The sequence below is a fragment of the Macaca mulatta genome, chromosome 4 (genome assembly GCF_049350105.2).
Source record: "Macaca mulatta isolate MMU2019108-1 chromosome 4, T2T-MMU8v2.0, whole genome shotgun sequence".
Lineage (NCBI taxonomy): Eukaryota > Metazoa > Chordata > Mammalia > Primates > Cercopithecidae > Macaca > Macaca mulatta.
The window spans coordinates 39,073,651-39,092,750 of record NC_133409.1 but is presented as its reverse complement, the minus strand read 5'-3'; the positions used below and the strand labels follow the sequence as shown (position 1 = coordinate 39,092,750).

At 40.6% G+C, this 19,100-nt stretch overlaps 1 protein-coding gene across 4 annotated transcripts in view; it reads left to right on the top strand.

Moving 5' to 3' along the window:
* SLC2A12 (solute carrier family 2 member 12) overlaps positions 1-19,100 on the top strand; it is a 119,526-nt gene that overhangs the window by 79,108 nt on the left and 21,318 nt on the right. The gene's annotated exons all lie outside the window — the stretch shown is intronic.

Genomic DNA, 19,100 nt, shown 5'->3' with positions numbered 1-19,100 from the left:
GTGATCGTAAAGAAGGAGGACATTATGAGTTGAGAAGGAGAATGCATTATTATTATTATTATTATTATTATTATTATTGAGTACATCTTATTCAGTAGAGTAGCCTCCCGTGGCACTTTACTCTTGTCCATTAAACAGAAGCATGAAAGTCTAGTTGCTATCATTCAACATAATACAAACAATTTACAAGGACATAGCTATGAGGTTGTTTTATTTTATGTAACTAGTCTGCTCTAATGACAAAGTATAATCACCTCTCTTGGGCAAACTTTTTACAGATGGATTTACTAGAATAGGCTGTTTGTTGCAGTTATCTTGTCTATTCACCTTACATCTAAAGCCTGAATGTCTCTGTAGGGAGGCTGTGAAGGGTCTTTTGTATACCTCACTAGAAAAAAAAGGAGGACTTAAAAGCTTAAAGGTAGCCTCTACCACCCTACCTCCTACCCCATTCCTCTCTCTCTTTCTCTTTATTCCTCTCCTTCCTTTCTCTTTCTTTCTAAGTCCCTCCCTCTCTATCACAAAGTTGGTTTTGAAACTTGTTGACAAGGATCAAGGAGGCAAACAAATTGACTCAAATAATGGGAAGCATTGGAGGCTTAGGCCAATAAGAAGACATAGGCTGTGCTGAAGAAGGAATTTCGTGGGGAGATGTAGGGCTCTGGTTCCAGGTACTGGACAGGGTTTCTGGAAAGAAAGCCATGTAAGGGGCTTGCTCTAGTCATCCACTGCTAACTCATTAACTATTCATTCAAGCAATATGTATTGAGTGACAAATTTTTTTTCTTCATAACCAAGAACTATGCTAAATATTGGGGAAAGGGTAATGAACAAGACAGACACTATCCCTATCTTCAGGGAGATTGTAGGTGAATGGACTGAGTTATACTCTCTGTATCTGCCTCTTTCTGGTCATCAACCAGCAGGTTTGGCCTGCTTAATCTCAATTAATAACTAGACTTGCACATGGCTGATATGGCCTCTCCTGCTCTAACTCTACCTCCTCATTTTTCAGCTTCTTTTTTTTTTTTTTTTTTTTTTTTTTTTTTTTTTGAGACGGAGTCTCGCGCTGTGTCACCCAGGCTGGAGTGCAGTGGCGCGATCTCGGCTCACTGCAAGCTCCGCCTCCCGGGTTCACGCCATTCTCCTGCCTCAGCCTCCGAGTAGCTGGGACTACAGGCGCCCGCCACCACGCCCGGCTAGTTTTTTGTATTTGTAGTAGAGACGGGGTTTCACCATGTTAGCCAGGATGGTCTCGATCTCCTGACCTCGTGATCCACCCGCCTCGGCCTCCCAAAGTGCTGGGATTACAGGCTTGAGCCACCGCGCCCGGCTTTTTTCAGCTTCTAATCCCACTTTTAAGTGCACTCAGTCTCTAGATACTGATTTGTTCAAATTCCAAAGAGAGAGAGAAGGGTTGGGTGAGATCTGATTGACGCTACTCTTTGCTGTGCCAAGTCAGAGATGGAAGTTCAGGCCTAAAGAGCTGTGGCAAGATTGGATCATGGTCCAAGACATGGAAGACCAAGACATGGCCCTTCCTCTGCACTGTGAGTAGACATATTTCCCCCATAAGACTGCTTGGGCAGGTAGAGTAAACATTACAATACCACCAGCCTCTGATGCCTCAGACTTGCTTCTGAACCTTAAATCTGCTTTTTAAGAGCTAACAATGATAATTACCATTAATGAACAGTTTCCTGGAAACAGATTTCTACCATTATTTTGGGATTCAATTATCTTGAGTGTGTACCTATGAGATACTTATATGGCTACTATGAGACTTTAAGCTAATGAAATTTGAGCTAACATCTTATCTATTTACATTTTTATTTTAAGAAACTCTTCAAAGCAGAAGGACAAGATATAGGTGCAGTCTTGTACCAGGGAGCAACTCAGATTTGGGTATGAAACTTCTCTATGTTAACAAGTACAATAAGCTTTGCTCATTTGATAAACTTCAGGTGGTAGTTATTGTTCCATTGGTTTCTTCTGCAAGCATCTCTTGTTCTTCTTGTATATTCATCATAAAACTAAAAATATTTCCTTTTTACATCAATTTTCTTGGTCCAATTTTTTGAAATGTCAAGATTAGCTAAGAGTCTAAGAAAAAGCCACAGAAAAAGAAAGGGATACCCTCTTCTTTCTAATTCAGAAAACCTCTCGGGTTGAAAGAGTATATGTCATGGCACATATCATAATATGAGAGACATTCATCTTAGGCCTCCTGAACCAACCTACTCATGGTTAGCGTCCTTTCAATCTCATGCTACCCATCTCTCTTTAGTTTTGGGGTAATTTTGAAAAATGTAGCAACTCTTCCAGTCTCTAACACATCATTTGATACCTTATTGTATTAGAGCAAGAGTTCTCCTTTTCAGAAAACCAAATTTTATTTTTAAAAAAATTACTGGAGGCAGGGCATGGTGGCTCATGCCTGTAATCCCAACACTTTGGGAGGCTGAGGCTGGTGGATTACTTGAAGTCAGGAGTTCAAGACCAGCCTGGCCAACATGGTGAAACCCCGTCTCTACTAAAAATACCAAAAATAGCTAGCATTGTGGCGCACAATTGTAATCCCCGCTACCCAGGAGGTTGAGGCAGGAGAATCTCTTGAATCCGGGAGGCAGAGGTTGCAGTGAGCATTGCATTCCAGCCTAGGTGACAGAGTGAGACCCTGTCTCCAAAAAAAGAAAACAAAACAAAACAAAAAAAATTCTGGCAACTGTTTGTCTTTCAATAACATTCTATGCTAATTCTTTTAAAATACAGTTTAAGCTTTAGATTCCACTAATATTTATCGACATCTAGTATGTCAAATACTGTGCTAGGCAGTTTTTACATACTTTGGAGTACTTCATTTTACCTTCAAAACAAGCCTGAGAAGAAAGGATATTCACTGCATTTCACAAATGAAGATACTGAGTCTCAGAGAAATTAAGTGACTTGCTGAAATAAATGAAAATATGTTTTATCTTCTGAAATTCAACATTAATCTGAAGTCTAAGACAGATATCGGCAGTCCTGTGTTGGTCTTAAGAGTAAATGTTAGTTTTAGTTCAGTCTTCTTCTTGAAAGTCCACTAGAAGGAAGAATGAATAAAAATAGTGTATCATTGTCCATCCATCAGGATACTAATGGATCATTGTGCATTTCTGCAAAATGGAGAAATAGTCTCTCCTTTTCTGAAGCTCTGCTAAGTAAGTGAACATGTACTTTTTATAAGGCTGAGTTATAGGATGAAAGGGAAGAAGGGTAATAACAAGAAGAGCAATTTTGCTGTGCATTTACTTGCATAACTGAATGTATTAAGAAAATGTTGGCCAGGCACAGTGGCTCACACCTGTAATCCCAGCACTTTGGGAGGCTGAGGCCGGCGGATCATGAGGTCAGAAGATCGAGACCATCCTGGCTAACACGATGAAACCCCGTCTCTACTAAAAATACAAAAAATTAGCTGGGCGTGGTGGCGGGCGCCTGTAGTCCCAGCTACTCGGGGGGCTGAGGCAGGAGAATGGTGTGAACCCGGGAGGTGGAGCTTGCAGTGAGCCGAGATCACGCCATTGCACTCCAGCCTGGGCAACAGAGCGAGACTCTTGTCTCAAAATAATAATAATAATAATGATAAAATAAAATAAAATAAAATAAGAAAATGTTGAATGTAGAATTCAAGCTCAGCAGATGTAACAAGGACCAAAATAACAATGGCTTAAACAAGTTAGAAGTTTCTTTCTCTCTTACTTAATAGCTGGAGTTGGGTAGTTCTGGGGGTTGTGGAGGTGCCCAAGGTCAGACACCTGAAGTCTATAGTTTTTCTGTACATTATTTAATCCTGGTTTCTAGTCTGTCATGATGCCATTTATATAAGATGCATTTAAAAATCTCATGCATATTAAGATGCATTTAAAAATCTCATCATCATTTACTAAGAGCTAATGGTCCCTTGGGAATAAGTGAAAATGCACAAGTGCAGTCAACTAAAGAGAGATGGGGTATAGTAGGGCCTGGGTAATCTGTAGACAGCCTGAGCAACTGCAGCAGGGAATTAGAACCACTGCGAGTGATAACGATAAGAAATTTCCTATAGGGATTCGGCATCACACAATTGTAGGAGAAGCTGAGAACACAAAGGTCTAGAAGGAGACAATTGGGGAAGAGGGAAAAATTTATTAATCAAGGCACAGAGGGAAGCTGGTGAAGAAGCATGTGGAAGTCTGCGGTCTTGGCATCTGGTGGTGGCCTTCTGAAGCTTCTGCTTGACAGCAGGGCAGGCCGGAAGAAAAGCTGGACTCAAAGTAGAGAGAAGCAGAGAGGACTCACTGAATCCGGTAGACAAACTGGAATCCATGCGAGGAAACTGCAGCACGCGCATCTTTCGCCACATCACTCCAGTGAGGCCGGCGACCTGCAGAAAAACTGCTGCCTTCTCCCAGAGCCCGGTCTAGTGCTTGGAGAAGTTATAGGAGGAGATCTGGCCAAACTCAAAGAGCCCGCACTCCACCCAGGGGAACCAGTGATCGGCAGCGGGGTGTACGAGCTGCGGTGGTGGCTAGGGCCCGGCACCAACGCCTCCAGCACAGCACTGTGGGGTCACTTTGGCCTTCCAAATCATGCAAATTTCTCTTCTTTCCAACCCTCGTCCAGAGCTACCCAGGGAAGAGAATTCTGGGAAATGTCCTTCTAGCTTAGCTAAGCAACACAGCACAAAATCACCACAGTAACAGACTCTGACCTAAGAGAGAATACATGTGACTACGGGGGAAAAAAATTCAAAAAGTCAAGGGCCCTAAATTCAGTCCATTGCTGTGATAGACTTTAAAAATCAAAATGTTAGTTATTCAAATATACGACTAGCTTCCATTCCATCTAAAACAAGAGGTGAGGTCATTTCATTAAGGTCTCCTGGCCTTCTGTTTCTTTAGCTATAAAACTGAAAAACACATTTGCTAATGCATTGTAAAGGCTTTCATGCTTGTTTTCTCAGGAACGTTAATTATCTCCCTTGAGCTGATGACTCTCGCTTATCTCCGGTTCCATCGTCTCACATGACTTCTGGTTCCTTTTTTCCCAATGAGTACTAAACTTTTCCCCCTGGAAGCTTCACTGTCAGCCAAACACAACACCCCCAAAGCTGAATTCCTTTTCCTTTTATACCAGGATTCTTTACCACTTCCATTCCCTTTCCAGAGGGCAGTCACTCTTCCTGCCACTCGGAGTGATGCTCTGGAGCTTTTCCTCAGTTCAGTCAATCATCACAAAGGCTCTTGCTTTTATGGTTTCCTTCCTATTTCTGCCATCCTATGCTACCTCTTATCATCTCATTGTCAGGTTACTGGGATACCCTTCCAGAAGTCTTTGTCTACTCCAGGCCCTTCTCACACCCATCCATCCTCCAGACCACTGTCAGCCTAAAATGAGTGACCAACTCTCCAAAGCAAAGAGTTTAATAGGGAGTAGCAGGGGTGTTGCAAACCTGTGATATGCATGCTGTGATGGTTCATAGACGTATCTGGGGGTTGGGGCAAAGGAGGAGTTTTTAAAGACAAAAAGAATTCCACATAGACTGTAACCAAAAGTTACAAAGGCCAAAGGTAACAGGGGTTTGTTATAGGAGTTGGCATTAGCCAACTTATTGGTTGGTTGAGACAGACTTGCTAGGCAAGTGTCTTTGTGAAAACAGATTATTTGGAATACTGCAGTCTTGAGGGATTTCCTTGCAATAAGTCCTGTTACAGGAAAACCGTGTAGTACCTGCAGAAATCTCTCATGATAAGAGCTCCTTCTTTCTTGCCCTCCTGACTCCATTTTGTTTGTGTTTTGACATAAGTGACTCCATTTTGGTACTGGCAACTTTCACATCAGTATTCCTTAAATACTATTTTCCTCATGTCATCAATGTTTACAAATCTTCAAAGATTTCCTCCTTTCTTCCATGACATACAGGTCAAATGCCTTTCAAGATGAAAAGGAGATTAGAAATGATCTGGCGCAACATTTTTCTTTTCTTTTCTTTTCTTCTTCTTTTTTTTTTTTTTTTGGAGATGGAGTTTTGCTCTTGTCGCCTAGGCTGGAGTGCAATAGTGTGATCTCGGCTCACTGTAACCTCCACCTCCCGGGTTCAAGAGATTCTCCTGCCTCAGCCTCCCAAGTAGCTGGTATTACAGGTACCTGCCACCATGCCTGGCTAATTTTTGTATTTTTAGTAGAGTCGGGGTTTCACGGTGTTGGCCAGACTGGTTTGGAACTCCTGACCTCAAGTGATCTATCCACCTCAGCCTCCCAAAGTGCTAGGATTACAGGCATGAGCCATTTAATAGAAAAAAAAAATAAAAGAAAGTCTGGGAGATTGAGGACACACAGATTTGGGACTAGAACCTTAGGTACCTGAAAGCTAATCCATGTTCTTTCTGCTTCTATATCACCTATGTTTCAGGCAAAACCTCTGGTTTTTCAAGACCCTCCATTATCTCACCCAGCTCTACTAGGGCGTCTGCACTACCATAGGGCCACGATTTACTTGTAGTCTAAGTTTTGTGCTCCAGGGTCACCAGAGACTCCACGTAACAGAAAAGTGAATGACGCCTCCTGGGATTGTGCAATGAGGCAATACTTTGTCAGTGTGGGTTTATTCCCCACTGCTCCACACCCAAGTCAATACACACAAAGCACTTGTTGTGGCCTCTTCCTTCCCCCTCTCCTCTATCCAGATCCTTCCTCTTTTTGAAGTTTAATGGAAGCTTTATCTCCTCTTTGAATCCACTCCATTTTTTAGAGGTCTTTATTTATATGAACTACTACTAGTGTGTTTCTAGAGTAATTCGGTTCTGGGCTACAAAGGGTGTAAATTTAAAATCAGAAAACCTCTGTTCTAATCCCAGCTCTTCTACTTACTGGTGGTGGGACCTTTATGTGATTTTTCTTCTCTGAGCTATTTCTAATCTATGAAATGGGCATAGTAATATCTGTCCTATCTCCTAGAGTACAGGTGCACATCAGATGATCTAATGTATACGAGAGTGCTTTAGACGCTATAAAATATGAGAGTATGATATAATGTAGGTTACAACGTGAGAACACATCTTAGTTCTTAGCAATAGTGTATTACTTCTGTATGTTTATTTTGGTTTATTAACCAGAATGTAGTTACGGACTGTAAGCATTTTGAAGGAAGAAACATCTCACATATTTTCTTTCTGTCCCTGTAAGTGAGCACTGCATGAGTCTGTTTAAAAATCATGCTGGTTTATTTACCTTTGTGTTTTTAAGAGAGAATGAGGAAAAGGACTTAAAAATACGATGCAGACATAGGAAAGATCTCAAACTGGGCTTCTTTACTTGTGTAAAGATCTGGCTAGTGGGCAGGCTAGGAACTAAGTAAGCTAGAAATACTAGGATGCCAAAAAAACTTCTGTTCCTGCCAGACACCATCACGAGGCTTTTTGCAGAACAATCCATCACTTGGACATGATTTAAAAAAAATCTCTTTCTGATTTTGGCTGTAAGAAAAGATGCAGGAGATTTAGTAGTGTTAAGAAACAATTGGTGGGATATATTTAGGCATTTCTTTGTTAAGGCATAAATAGTTATTCGAGAATTTTGGACACAATATCTAACAGTTGTTGTGGATGCTTTTTGGATCCTCTGCTTTTTGCTACAACATGGAGAAGAGGAGCTTCAGAGAACTACTTAGACCAAAAGCAATGCCAGCAAGATGGAGAATCTCAAGGTTGAAGGAAGTTTGGATCTAGGAAAAGGAAATACTTCTTACATCTCATGGACTGTCCAATTTACAATTGCAGGTGCAAGGACTGGCCTGGGTAATCACATGTGAGGCTTGGAGTCATGCTGTCAGAGGCACGAATCCAAATCACACCTTCTAAAGAGAACAGTCATTTCACATTCTTATCCTGAGGCTATGAATTCCCCTCGTGTTTTTAAAAGAGACCCAAATAATTCTCCATTTTTTTTCTTGCCAAGAGTCAATCCTTTATGTCCATATTCACATTTTAGTTTCTTTTTCTTTTCTAAAGAAAATATACCATAGTAATTTCATTTCAACCCCCAATTGTATTCTAGGGCATTGGTATAAACTATATAAACTAGTTGGAGCTTAAAGAAGATTTTTATTAGGAACAAGCTTTTCATACCAGATCATGAATGCATTACCAAACTTATTAACCTGATGCGATTAGTGCTCAGGTATTTAGAGAGTTTATTGCTTGTAATACAAACAAATCCTTTGTGTAAATAGAGGTATGAAGGGAAAAGTACTTGCTGTTCTAAAGTAACATTGAAAGCAAGATTAAACCATCCTTATTAGACCTTCTTAAATATGGACTGGCTCGGAACAACATTCCTTAATAGTGTTAGATCACAGCATGATTTTCTTCTGCCAGGAAAGTGTGTCTATTCTTAGGTTAAAGCGGATGTCCTACATCATTTTACTTTCTGGTCCCCTGTTCCCCTAACTGTAAAATAATGGGGTTGCCCCAGAATTTAGAATTCAGGAGGGAGTACTCATGTAATCCTATGTACTTTTTTTTTTTTTTTTTGAGATGGAATCACTCTGTTGTCCAGGCTGGAGTCCGGTGGCTCGATCTCGGCTCACTGCAACCTCCGCCTCCCGAGTTCAAGTGATTCTCTTGCCTTAGCCTCCCGAGTAGCTGGGATTACAGTTGTGCACCACCACCATGCTTGGTTAATTTTTGTAGTTTTAGTAGAGATGGGGTTTTACCATATCGGCCAGGCCGGTCTTGAACACCTGACCTCAAGTGATCCACTTGCTTTGGCCTCCCAAACAGCTGGGATTATATAGCCATTGCACCCAACATCTCATGTAATTTTAGAATGCATTTAAAATATTATTCTAAGAAGAGGTCCATAAGCTTCACCAGCCTACCGAAGAGGTTCATGGTCCCAGAGAGGCTAAGAGCCCCTCCCTTCCATTTTTCTGTAGCTAACATTAAAACTCTTAAATCAAATAAAATCAGGATATATACTTATTAAGCACTCTGTTGTCCATATCTTATCTTTCACTTCAAATGTGTTCAAAATCTTACCTCAACTCTCCACTGTTTCTGGGGTGCTCTTCATAATCACTTTAGTTCCCTTTAATAACAGAATTTTTCTGACATGGTTCTTTCACAACATAGAATCACAGATTCTTGACATTGTGAAGACACAGAACAATGCGAAGATTTTTGTATTCATGCTTCACAAGTAAAGTCAAGATGAGCCAAAACCCAAGGCATAATGTTATTATTTCATGAGTTCATGTGAGGTGATACTTGTGTAGAAACCCAGCCCTCCTGAAAATAGCCACTGTAACTCAGAAAAATATGTGTGACTTTTTAAAATGATAATTATTAGGGCTTTTTATCCAAAAATTCATATGCCCATAAATTAATTAATTGACCTCTTCTTTCATCTCATGATGAATAATTTTTCACGGTGAGCAGATGAAAGGCATTTTTCCCAAGGCCACATATGAAGTTAGATAATAAAGCTGTGACTGTCATCCTTCAGCTACTTTTGTATTCACATATTCAAGTGACAGATGACACCAAATAATCTCCCCTGACCTCTTCTACCAACTCTGAGGACTCAAATGGGCAGAAATTCCAGCAAGAAAACATCTTAGAGTGAGCAAGAAGAAAAGATAGAGAGAGAAGTGGTAGGGATTCATTGATTCACTCACACATCCAGCACATGTGTCTTGCCCACCCACGAGATGGCAGGCACAGTACCAGGTGCTGGAGATCCTCATCTTATCTTCACGAGCTAGTGATGGGGACAGGCAAAAAGAAAAAAAAAAAAAATGAACACACCTATGATACAGTTTCAGGAGACAGAAGTGTTAAAATTTAGGTGGAGGTAAGAGTGACAAAGAAAAATACAAGAGGGTAAGTGAAAGGGCATGCTTGGAGGAGGGTTATTTCCAATATGATAGTGGCAGAAGGCGTTTCTGACCAAGGTTTGATGAAGAAAGCAGTGTGACAATCTCGGAGGAGGGGGTCTTGAAGCAGGGCTAATGGCAGGTCAGATGGCTTTGAGGACATGAGCTTGAAGGGTGAGGAGAGCTGCAAGAAAGCCATCGTGTTTGAATTTGGACCAGACTTTGCCATTGGACTACCTGGCCTTGAATCTGGCACCACCGTGTAGGACTTAGGGCAAGTCTGTTGCTCTCTCTAGCTTTCAGTTTTCTTATCTGGAAAACAGGGCAGTTGTATTCACTTGATGGCCTAATTGTGGAGTTAAATGAAGGAATCTGTATAATGTGCCCCTAGTTCAGTGCATGGTGTGTGGCATGGACTTCATACACTTAGTCATTAGTGTTATTAAATGTCTGGCTGTGGTCTAGACATGAGGTGAACAGTTCTGATAATGCCAGCACTGACTTCAACAGGCATTTTGCTTAAGTCACTCTGGGACACACAGGAAGTGCTTCAAGCCCTTTATTGATTTACAATGTTGTGGTCTTCTTTCCCTCCCTCTACACATAAATCCAGCTGAGTCAGGACCACAGAGACCAGATTGTGGCTTTGAGAAGTCTAGTTCAATCCTAGGTCACCTGCAGTCCAGAGGACTTCCTAGGAAACCAGACAGGTTTTACAGAAAATCATGAAGCTTTGGTAAAAGAAGAGGAAAGGTGAGATACAGGCTGAGAAACAGACAAATGTCCATTCTTCTGTTTTTTTTTTTTTTTTGGAGACAGAGTCTCGCTCTGTCGCCCAGGCTGGAGTGCAGTGGCGCGATCTCGGCTCACTGCAAGCTCTGCCTTCCAGGTTCACACCATTCTTCTGCCTCAGCCTCCCGAGTAGCAGGGACTACAGGCGCCCACCACCATGCCCAGCTCATTTTTTGTATTTTTAGTAGAGACGGGGTTTCATCATATTAGCCAGGATGGTCTTGATCTCCTGACTTCATGATCTGCCTGCCTCGGCCTCCCAAAGTGCTGGGGTTACAGGCATGAGCCACTGTGCCCGGCCTACATGTCCACTCTTCTAAGTTGGTGCAACGAATTTAGACTATATGTCCTGTGCAAACATCAACTCTGCCCTGTTCACATTGGCTTCTCCAGGCCTAACATGGCACCCGGTCCACAATTGGGGATCAATAAATATTTGTTGGATGAATAAAAAAATTCTTTCTAGAACTCTTTCAGCTTCCATAATTAAGGCGGAGCTGCCTAGTCTGGGGCTGGATATCCTGATCTCCTCTGGTATGACTCTGACCTAATATCCAGGGAATGAGAGGTGAATATGGCTTGTGTGGAACCTCACACACATTTGGCCAAAAATTATTTCTGAGTAAAGCTACTAAATTGAGGATGCAAGGCCATCTCCAATATTTGGTGACTGAAGAAGTTTCATGTTTTAGATTCACTAAAATGAAGACCATTTTAAAAAATGTACAGTGTTAGACAAAATTTATTTTAAGTTTTTCCATGTTTTTCTCCAAATATGAGACCCAGCTTCCTCTGACAAAAAGATTGAGAATAGCCCATCCAAGGTAGGATAATTATTCCTACCTTGGTTTCATGTAATTGAATGTTTTTAAACTTGACTCTTTACCAAAAAGATTGGAGGAAATTCCTTCATGGTTCTCCTAAGAGAAATATGTGACAATCTAAAGCTGGAATCTGGGAGGGAAGTGTTTTTGCTTACCTAATTAAACATTAGAGTTTATAGAAATATTTCAATGGATTATCTCAGCCTTAAGAATCACATTAAATCTCTCAGATGTGAATGGGCAATCTAAAGTTGATAACAGTACTCAAAGATCTTTGTAGAAAAATCATACCATCGCCACAAGTAATTAAGCTGTCAATAAGTGTAAGGGGCTGAGATTTTACCCCACTTGCAAGCTAACAAGTTAGCCTGTCACAGTTTAATGATGTTGACGAGAAACACAAGAGTCCTTGGTCAGACACAAAGGGTAGTTTATTATCCATAGCAAAGCAATAGCCAGAATATCAACACTTGCCCAGGTTCTCCAAGCTGCAATACAGGTTAACATGAAGGGGGTCAGATGACACCTGCATATATTTTCTTTTTTGAGAGAACACCCCAGCCTAGCAAACCCATATTTTTTATAATAGAGACTAAGTCATCCTGATGTCTTCCCCAGAGGGAGACATTTTATTTATTTATTTATTTTTATTCTTTGTTATTTTTTCTAGGAGATGTTATCTTTAGCGGACAGTCAACAAACTTGCCGTTTGTTCCAGAGGGTGACACTATCTCTATCTCCAAGACTATTTATTATGCAGCCTACAACAAGGCTATTATACAAACAGCCTTGGAAAGACAGCTTAGAGCTGTCAGTGCCTTTTCCCACAAGACATGAAGAAATGTGAGAGACCCATGGAGAACTGGCTCCCAACCCAAACATCCTAAAACTCAGATGTCTTTCTTTCTATTCGAAACAACAAACTAGAATTTTGAAAAACTCAAAGACCATAGAGCCTAACTTTTTGTTCTGTTTGGTTTTATGGAGCGGAACCAGCCTATTGGAGGGTGGGTATCAATGTTGGAAGCATGAGTCATCTGCCATAAAATTTAAACTTAGATTTAAACAAATAACTCTGGCTCTTAAAAAAAATTTGTTCATGTGATATTTGCACAGCTAAAGATTATGACAGTTACAAGGATGTGGAGCAGCAGGTTCTAATTTGGAAGTTTACTTAGTGGCTTCATTTCAAGACCTACTGGGTTTCAGGCAAAGGGGCTGACATTGCAGAAGCACAGGTGTTTCAAAAAAGATTCTGGTATTCTTCAGATTTTCTCCAAGGCTCCAGGTCCTAATATGCAGAACCATCACAGTCAAAGGCTTTTTTTCTGCTCATCTTGCTCTTCCACCATTCTTATGGGATAATTACATATCTTTAGAGAAAAGGCAATTTCAGACACTGTTATTTTTTGAACAAGAGAGGATTATTTATTTTTTAAATATATATTTATTTCCAACTTTTATTCTAAGTTCAGGGGTACACATGCAGAATGTGGAGGTTTGTTGCAATAGGTAAATGTGTGCCATGGTGGTTTGCTGCACAGATCATCCCATCACCTAGGTATTAAGCCCAGCATCCATTTGCTATTCTTCCTGATGCTCTCCCTCCCCACACACACTCCTTCGACAGGCCCCAGTGTGTGTGTTGGTCCCCACCCCCCACATGTGTCCAACAGTGTAAAAGTGTTAACAGGAGAGTTTTATTATTAAATGTAGCCATTATACAGTAATAGTCACATAATGAGTTTACGTTGTGCATCTACCTTTAAGATATTTCAAATCTTATTTTTCCCGTTAAATCTTAAGTTTCAGTTATCACCAATATTTACACAAACACTGTTCATTTTTCTCAGCTAATTAAGTCAAAGGTCATTTAGAGTGACTGGAATCGTGAATTATTATATGGAAAACGGCATCCATGTGGTTTTGTACTAACTTTGCATCCAAACAACCAGGAAAAACTTAAAGAAATATGTGCATTTAGCTAATTAAATCCTGTTTTTCCTTTTGGAGTTAGATGATGCAGCAGTAGTACCTAATAGAACCAAAGAGTTTAAAACTACATTTTTGTAGCATAAGCACAGCTAGAAGTATGGCAAAATGACACCATCAATCCTATCACCATGGGCAACTGCTCACATGATACGTTGGTGTTTAACTTACCTCTCAGTCTAATACTCTAATTATAGTTCTATGACCTTGAAAATGATAAATATTGGACTGTAAAAGATGTTAAAGTGTCAGGCTAAGGTTTTAATACTATCTTAATAAACACAAGTATTCATGTGTTACTTTACTGTTTTCCATGACTCAATGTTAAGAATTTTTCAAGGATAATTTGCAACACTTGAAACTATAATACTATCCTAATTAAAGTATCAATAATGAAAAATGTACATCAAATATTATCTCTGAAGCCATGACATTTAAGTTATAGTTCAAACTAGAAAAGACTAATTTCTTGCAGCGCCTTCCCTTTTGGCTTGGCATTTTGAACTATTAGTTCAGTGGTCTTCAAACTGGGGTATGCATGCTCCAGGGTAGGGGTTCCCAACTCCTGGATCATGGACTGGACCGCTCAGGGGGTTTCCCAACTCCTGGACCATGGACTGGACCGATCAGGTCTGTGGCCTGTTGGAGACCCGGCTGCACAGCAGGAGGTGAGCTGTGGGTGAGCAAGTGAAGCTGAGCTCTACCTCTTGTCAAACCAGCTGCAGCATTAGGGTCTCATAGGAGGGCAAACCCTAGTGTGAACTGCCCATGTGAGGGATGTGGGTTGCATGCTCCTTATGAGAATCTAATGATAAATGTCATGTACTTGAATCATCTCGAAACCATCCCCCCTGCACCCTGTCTGTGGAAAAATTGTCTTCCATGAAACCAGTCCCTGGTGCCAGAAAGGTTGGGGACCACGGCTCTAGGGAGTTTACTTTCTGAAGCATACTTCTTCCATGATAATTCAAAGCTAATCAATTTCCAGAGATTCAGGTTCAAAAAAATCTGTTCTTTGATATTTCTCCTTCTGCATCTCCCCAGTTATAACTGTTCTCCCACTTAAAAGAAAGCACACTTGTTACTATCAGAAATATTATTTTGACACATATTCAAAATTGTAAAAACCTGAGAATGCTAATCAAAAAGACAACTGGAAATATTGGTGTAGGTGTTCAAAAATGAGTCTAAAGCTTAGATAATCATCATTTTATAAGTCAAGATATTTCTGATAATTTATCAGCACTATATTATTACAAATAACTTCTATTACTTAATTCTTTAATTCTTCTATTAAAAAATTTTTCAACTCCCCATATTTTAATTATTCTTGAGAACAATAATTTTCATCCATTTAAAAAGTAGAACTGTATCATGTTATTCTAGAAATAAGTGACATTCAACCACAGATACAAAATAAAGAAAAAAACTCCCCATCCATCTAATTGAGAGGTATTTCTAATACATTTTCATTTTTCCTGTTTAATAATCATTTCTAAAATATGTAAGATACTTTTATAATTTTGATCCATTTATAGTAATTATTATGTTAATAATTTAATTCAGACAAATTCTTAGAAGCTCTTAGAGTAAATAAAAAAATTCCAATTTAAGGTCACATTTTTAAAAATTATTATTATTATTAATATTATTGTTTGAGACAGAGTTTCACTCTTGTCACCCAGGTTGGAATGCAATGATGCAATCTCGGCTCACTGCAACCTCCACCTCCCAGGTTCAAGCAATTTTTGTGCCTCAGCCTCCCAGCTAGCTAGGATTACAGGCATGAGCCACTATGCCCAACCTAAGGTCATAGTTTTTTTGAGAGATGTATGATGGGATGATCAATAAAAGACTTTCCAGATTAAAAATGCAGTACAGTAGAGTAAAATACTAAGTTCAAGTGAAAAAGAAACAATGTAAACTTTCTATTAAATACCTTGTTCCTATACTATTTATTTATTTATTTATTTACCTTCTAAGAGACAGGGTCTTGCTCTGTTGCCTAGGCTGGAGTGTAATGGTGTGACTGATCATAGCTCACTGCATCCTCAAACTTCTGGGTTCAAGCCATCCTCCTGCCTTTGCCCCCTGAGTAGCTAGGACTACAGGCATGCACCACTATTCCTGGCTATGTTTTTTAAATTTTTTTTGTAGAGAGAGAGTCTAGTTATGTTGCCCAGGCTTGTCTCGAACTCCTGGTCTCAAGGGATCCCCCTGCCTCAGCCTCCCAAAGCACTGGAATTGTAGGAGTAAGCCACTGCACTGGCCTGTTCCTAAAATTTTTTAAATGGATGACAATGGCTATCAAATAGGCATGATATTTGAATTCCACAGGAAACATTTAAAAGAGTAATACAACTATTCTACGTTAAATGTTAGAATTTAAATAAAATACAAATTGCATCCTTAGCTATTATTTAAATTTATGGTGAAAAATGTTAGCTGTTGGCTTATAAATTAAAGAAAATTGTTTTTAAAATTCCAGGCCGCTCAAGCAAGAGAGTTTGAAGATCACTGCCATAGTTCTCTCTTATCCCCAATTGGTGCCTGCTCACAAAAGAGTTCCATTTTTGATTCTAGCGTTCATTATTGAGGGTTATTCCATTTAGTCCAATTTCCCTTTGTATACTTTTTTCAAAAATCATTTCAGTTGGTTTTGACTAGAAATCTTTAGGCAGAAAGATTAGAGAACATTGAGCCTTTATTTAATTGCCTTTTTTAGTTTGTAATTTAAGTAATCCAAGATAATATTCTTGAAAAAGTATTTCTTTTACAAAAGGCCATGAGTGGATATGACTCAGGGAGACTGAGAATGCAAAATAGAAAAAGAAATTAAAGCAACCACATGACTGCCAATGTTGGGGATGGTATCCTATAGTGGGGTTTATTTATTTATTTATTATTTATTTATTTTTGGGGAGACAGCCTAGCTCTGTCTCCCAGGCTGGAGTACAGTGGTGTGATCTCGGCTCACTGCAACTTCCACCTCCTGGGCTCAAGTGATTCTCCTACCTTAGCGGGATTCCATAGTAGCGGGGACTACAGGCTTGTCTACCACGCTTGTCTAAGTTTTTGTATTTTTAGTAGAGATGGGGTTTCACAATGCTGGCCAGGCTGGTCTCAAACTCCTGAGCTTAGGTGATCCGCCCACCTCGGGCTCCCAAAGTGCTGAAATTACAGGCATGAGCCACCTCCCCTGGCCTATTTTTTTTTTTTTTTTTTTTTCGAGACAGGGTATCACTCTGACGCCTGGGCTAGAGTGCAGTGGCATGATCACGGCTCACTGCAGCCTCGATCTCTGGTTAATAACTTAATTCAGAAAAACTCTTGGAAGCTCTTAAATAAAAAGAAATTTCAATTTAAGATTATATTTTTAATTTGATTTTAAAATTAAAAGAGCACTCACTGCAGCCTCGATCTTCCTACCTCTGCCTCCTAGGTAGCTGAGACTACAGGCATGCATCACCACACCTGGCTAATTTTTGTACTTTTTATAGAGACAAGGTTTCACCATGTTGCTCAGGCTGGTCTCAAACTCCTGGGCTCAAGCAATCCACTTGCCTCGACCTCCCAAAGTGCCAGGATTACAGGAGAGAGCCATCACACCCAGTCGTGTACTTATTTTTAAAGAACCCAATTTCTCCACTTCGGCAACTTATGAGGCCAGAATTTAAACATCTGGTTGGAAGCGATGGGCACAGTCCCTCCAAATTCACATTTTAATTACTCCTTTGCAGTCAGAGATAGGTGTGCCACTTACAAAGGCAATAAAAACCAAGGATTTTTCACTCCAACGAAGTATAGGGCATGGCTCCTTTGCAAATCAAGTTGTTGAAAACTCTGCAGCCTGAGTGTAGAGCTTCCTCCAAATTGTTAGTTCTCTGGCAAGACTTTCAAGACCTCTGTGAGCCTTTCAAACCCTGGGCTAGCATGCCAGGTGGTTTCGGAAGGACTCAAGCCAAACAGAAAGTGTGCCTGGAGAGCTGCAGAATTTAAATCTGAAGGCATAGAAGGTTAAATGACAGTTTCTGTGGGAATTAACTGGGGCAGGAACCTGAAATAGGTAGGAGGGTGAAACACACAAGTGGCAGGGCTGCCATTTCCATTGAGTACCCTTATTAATGCAAGTCCATGTCCTCAACCGGACACAGAGAGACTTCAACATACTTGCCCTTCATGATCTTTTTATGACATTCTGTGTAGCCATAAGCACTCTGTCTGTGGATTTCATCTGGATCAGGCAAGTTCTGATAGGCAGCCCTGATGATTTAATACCATGTGAAATATGAGTTTCCTATTTGTTTTCTTGTTTTTTTTTTTTTGTTTTGTTTTGTTTTTTGAGACAGAGTCTTGCTCTGTCACCCAGGCTGGAGTGCAGTGGCCGGATCTCAGCTCACTGCAAGCTCCACCTCCCGGGTTTACGCCATTCTCCTGCCTCAGCCTCCCGAGTAGCTGGGACTACAGACACCTGCCACCTCGCCCGGCTAGTTTTTTGTATTTTTTAGTAGAGACGGGGTTTCACCGTGTTAGCCAGGATGGTCTTGATCTCCTGACCTCGTGATCCGCCCGTCTTGGCCTCCCAAACTGCTGGGATTACAGGCTTGAGCCACCACGCCCGGCCGAGTTTCCTATTTGTAAACAATCACCACTCCTCCGCCCCCCACAAATCCAAAACTTCCTCCATCATTGCAACATAGACAAGACCTTCAAGATTCGTGCGGACCCTGACATTTATAAGGTTATGAATTGCTGAGGCAGTCCTGAAATGATGAGATTGAAAGTGGAGTAATAGGAGTCAAGGAGAATCATTTTAGTGCTTGCTGAACTCCAGTGACTGCGCTCACTGTAAGAGTTCACCGTGTCTCTGTTATGAGTGCTCTGTGGATTCCTGACGTGCAAATAGGGCAATGTGCATCCCCTTTTGGCGTGTCATCGGGGTAGGGAATAAAGAAGATGCCCAGAGAGAGTCACTACTTCTTTACTGTGGTAGTGAAAGGGAGCCCTCCCCTGTGGCAATAGTTTAATTTTCCTTGGGGAGAAATTGGGCCATCTCATTGGGAAAAGGAATTGGTGATTTTAAGAAAACTCCCACCTGTTACTATAAACATAAACACACTAAATCCCCATGTAGTGATTCATACCTCTATGAATGAATAAGTGTTTCAGTCCTTGCTTATGAACTGAAACTGAGTTTCTCCACTGCTTCTGCTTTAGGTATTGACAGCATTCTTTCCAGAGAACATCAAGGCTGGTGAGATTCTGGCACTGTCTTGCTTCTAGGTCAGCCATGGAAAGACTCTGACCCTTTCAGTGAGTCTATCTTGCTGCACATGATACTTTCAGATTTATATTTCCCTCTCTCTGGAGCTGAAAACCTGTGATTCTACAATCTGGAATCATTGTTTAAATAATATTCTTTCTTTTTTGGGGTGAGGGACAAAGTCTCATTCTGCTGCTCAGGCTGGAGTGCAATGGTATGATCATAGCTCAGGGCAGCCTTGATCTCCTGGGCTCATATGATCCTCCTGCCTCAGCCTCCCAAGTGGTTGGGACTATGGGCATGTGCCACCACGCCTGGCTTTTTAATTTAATTT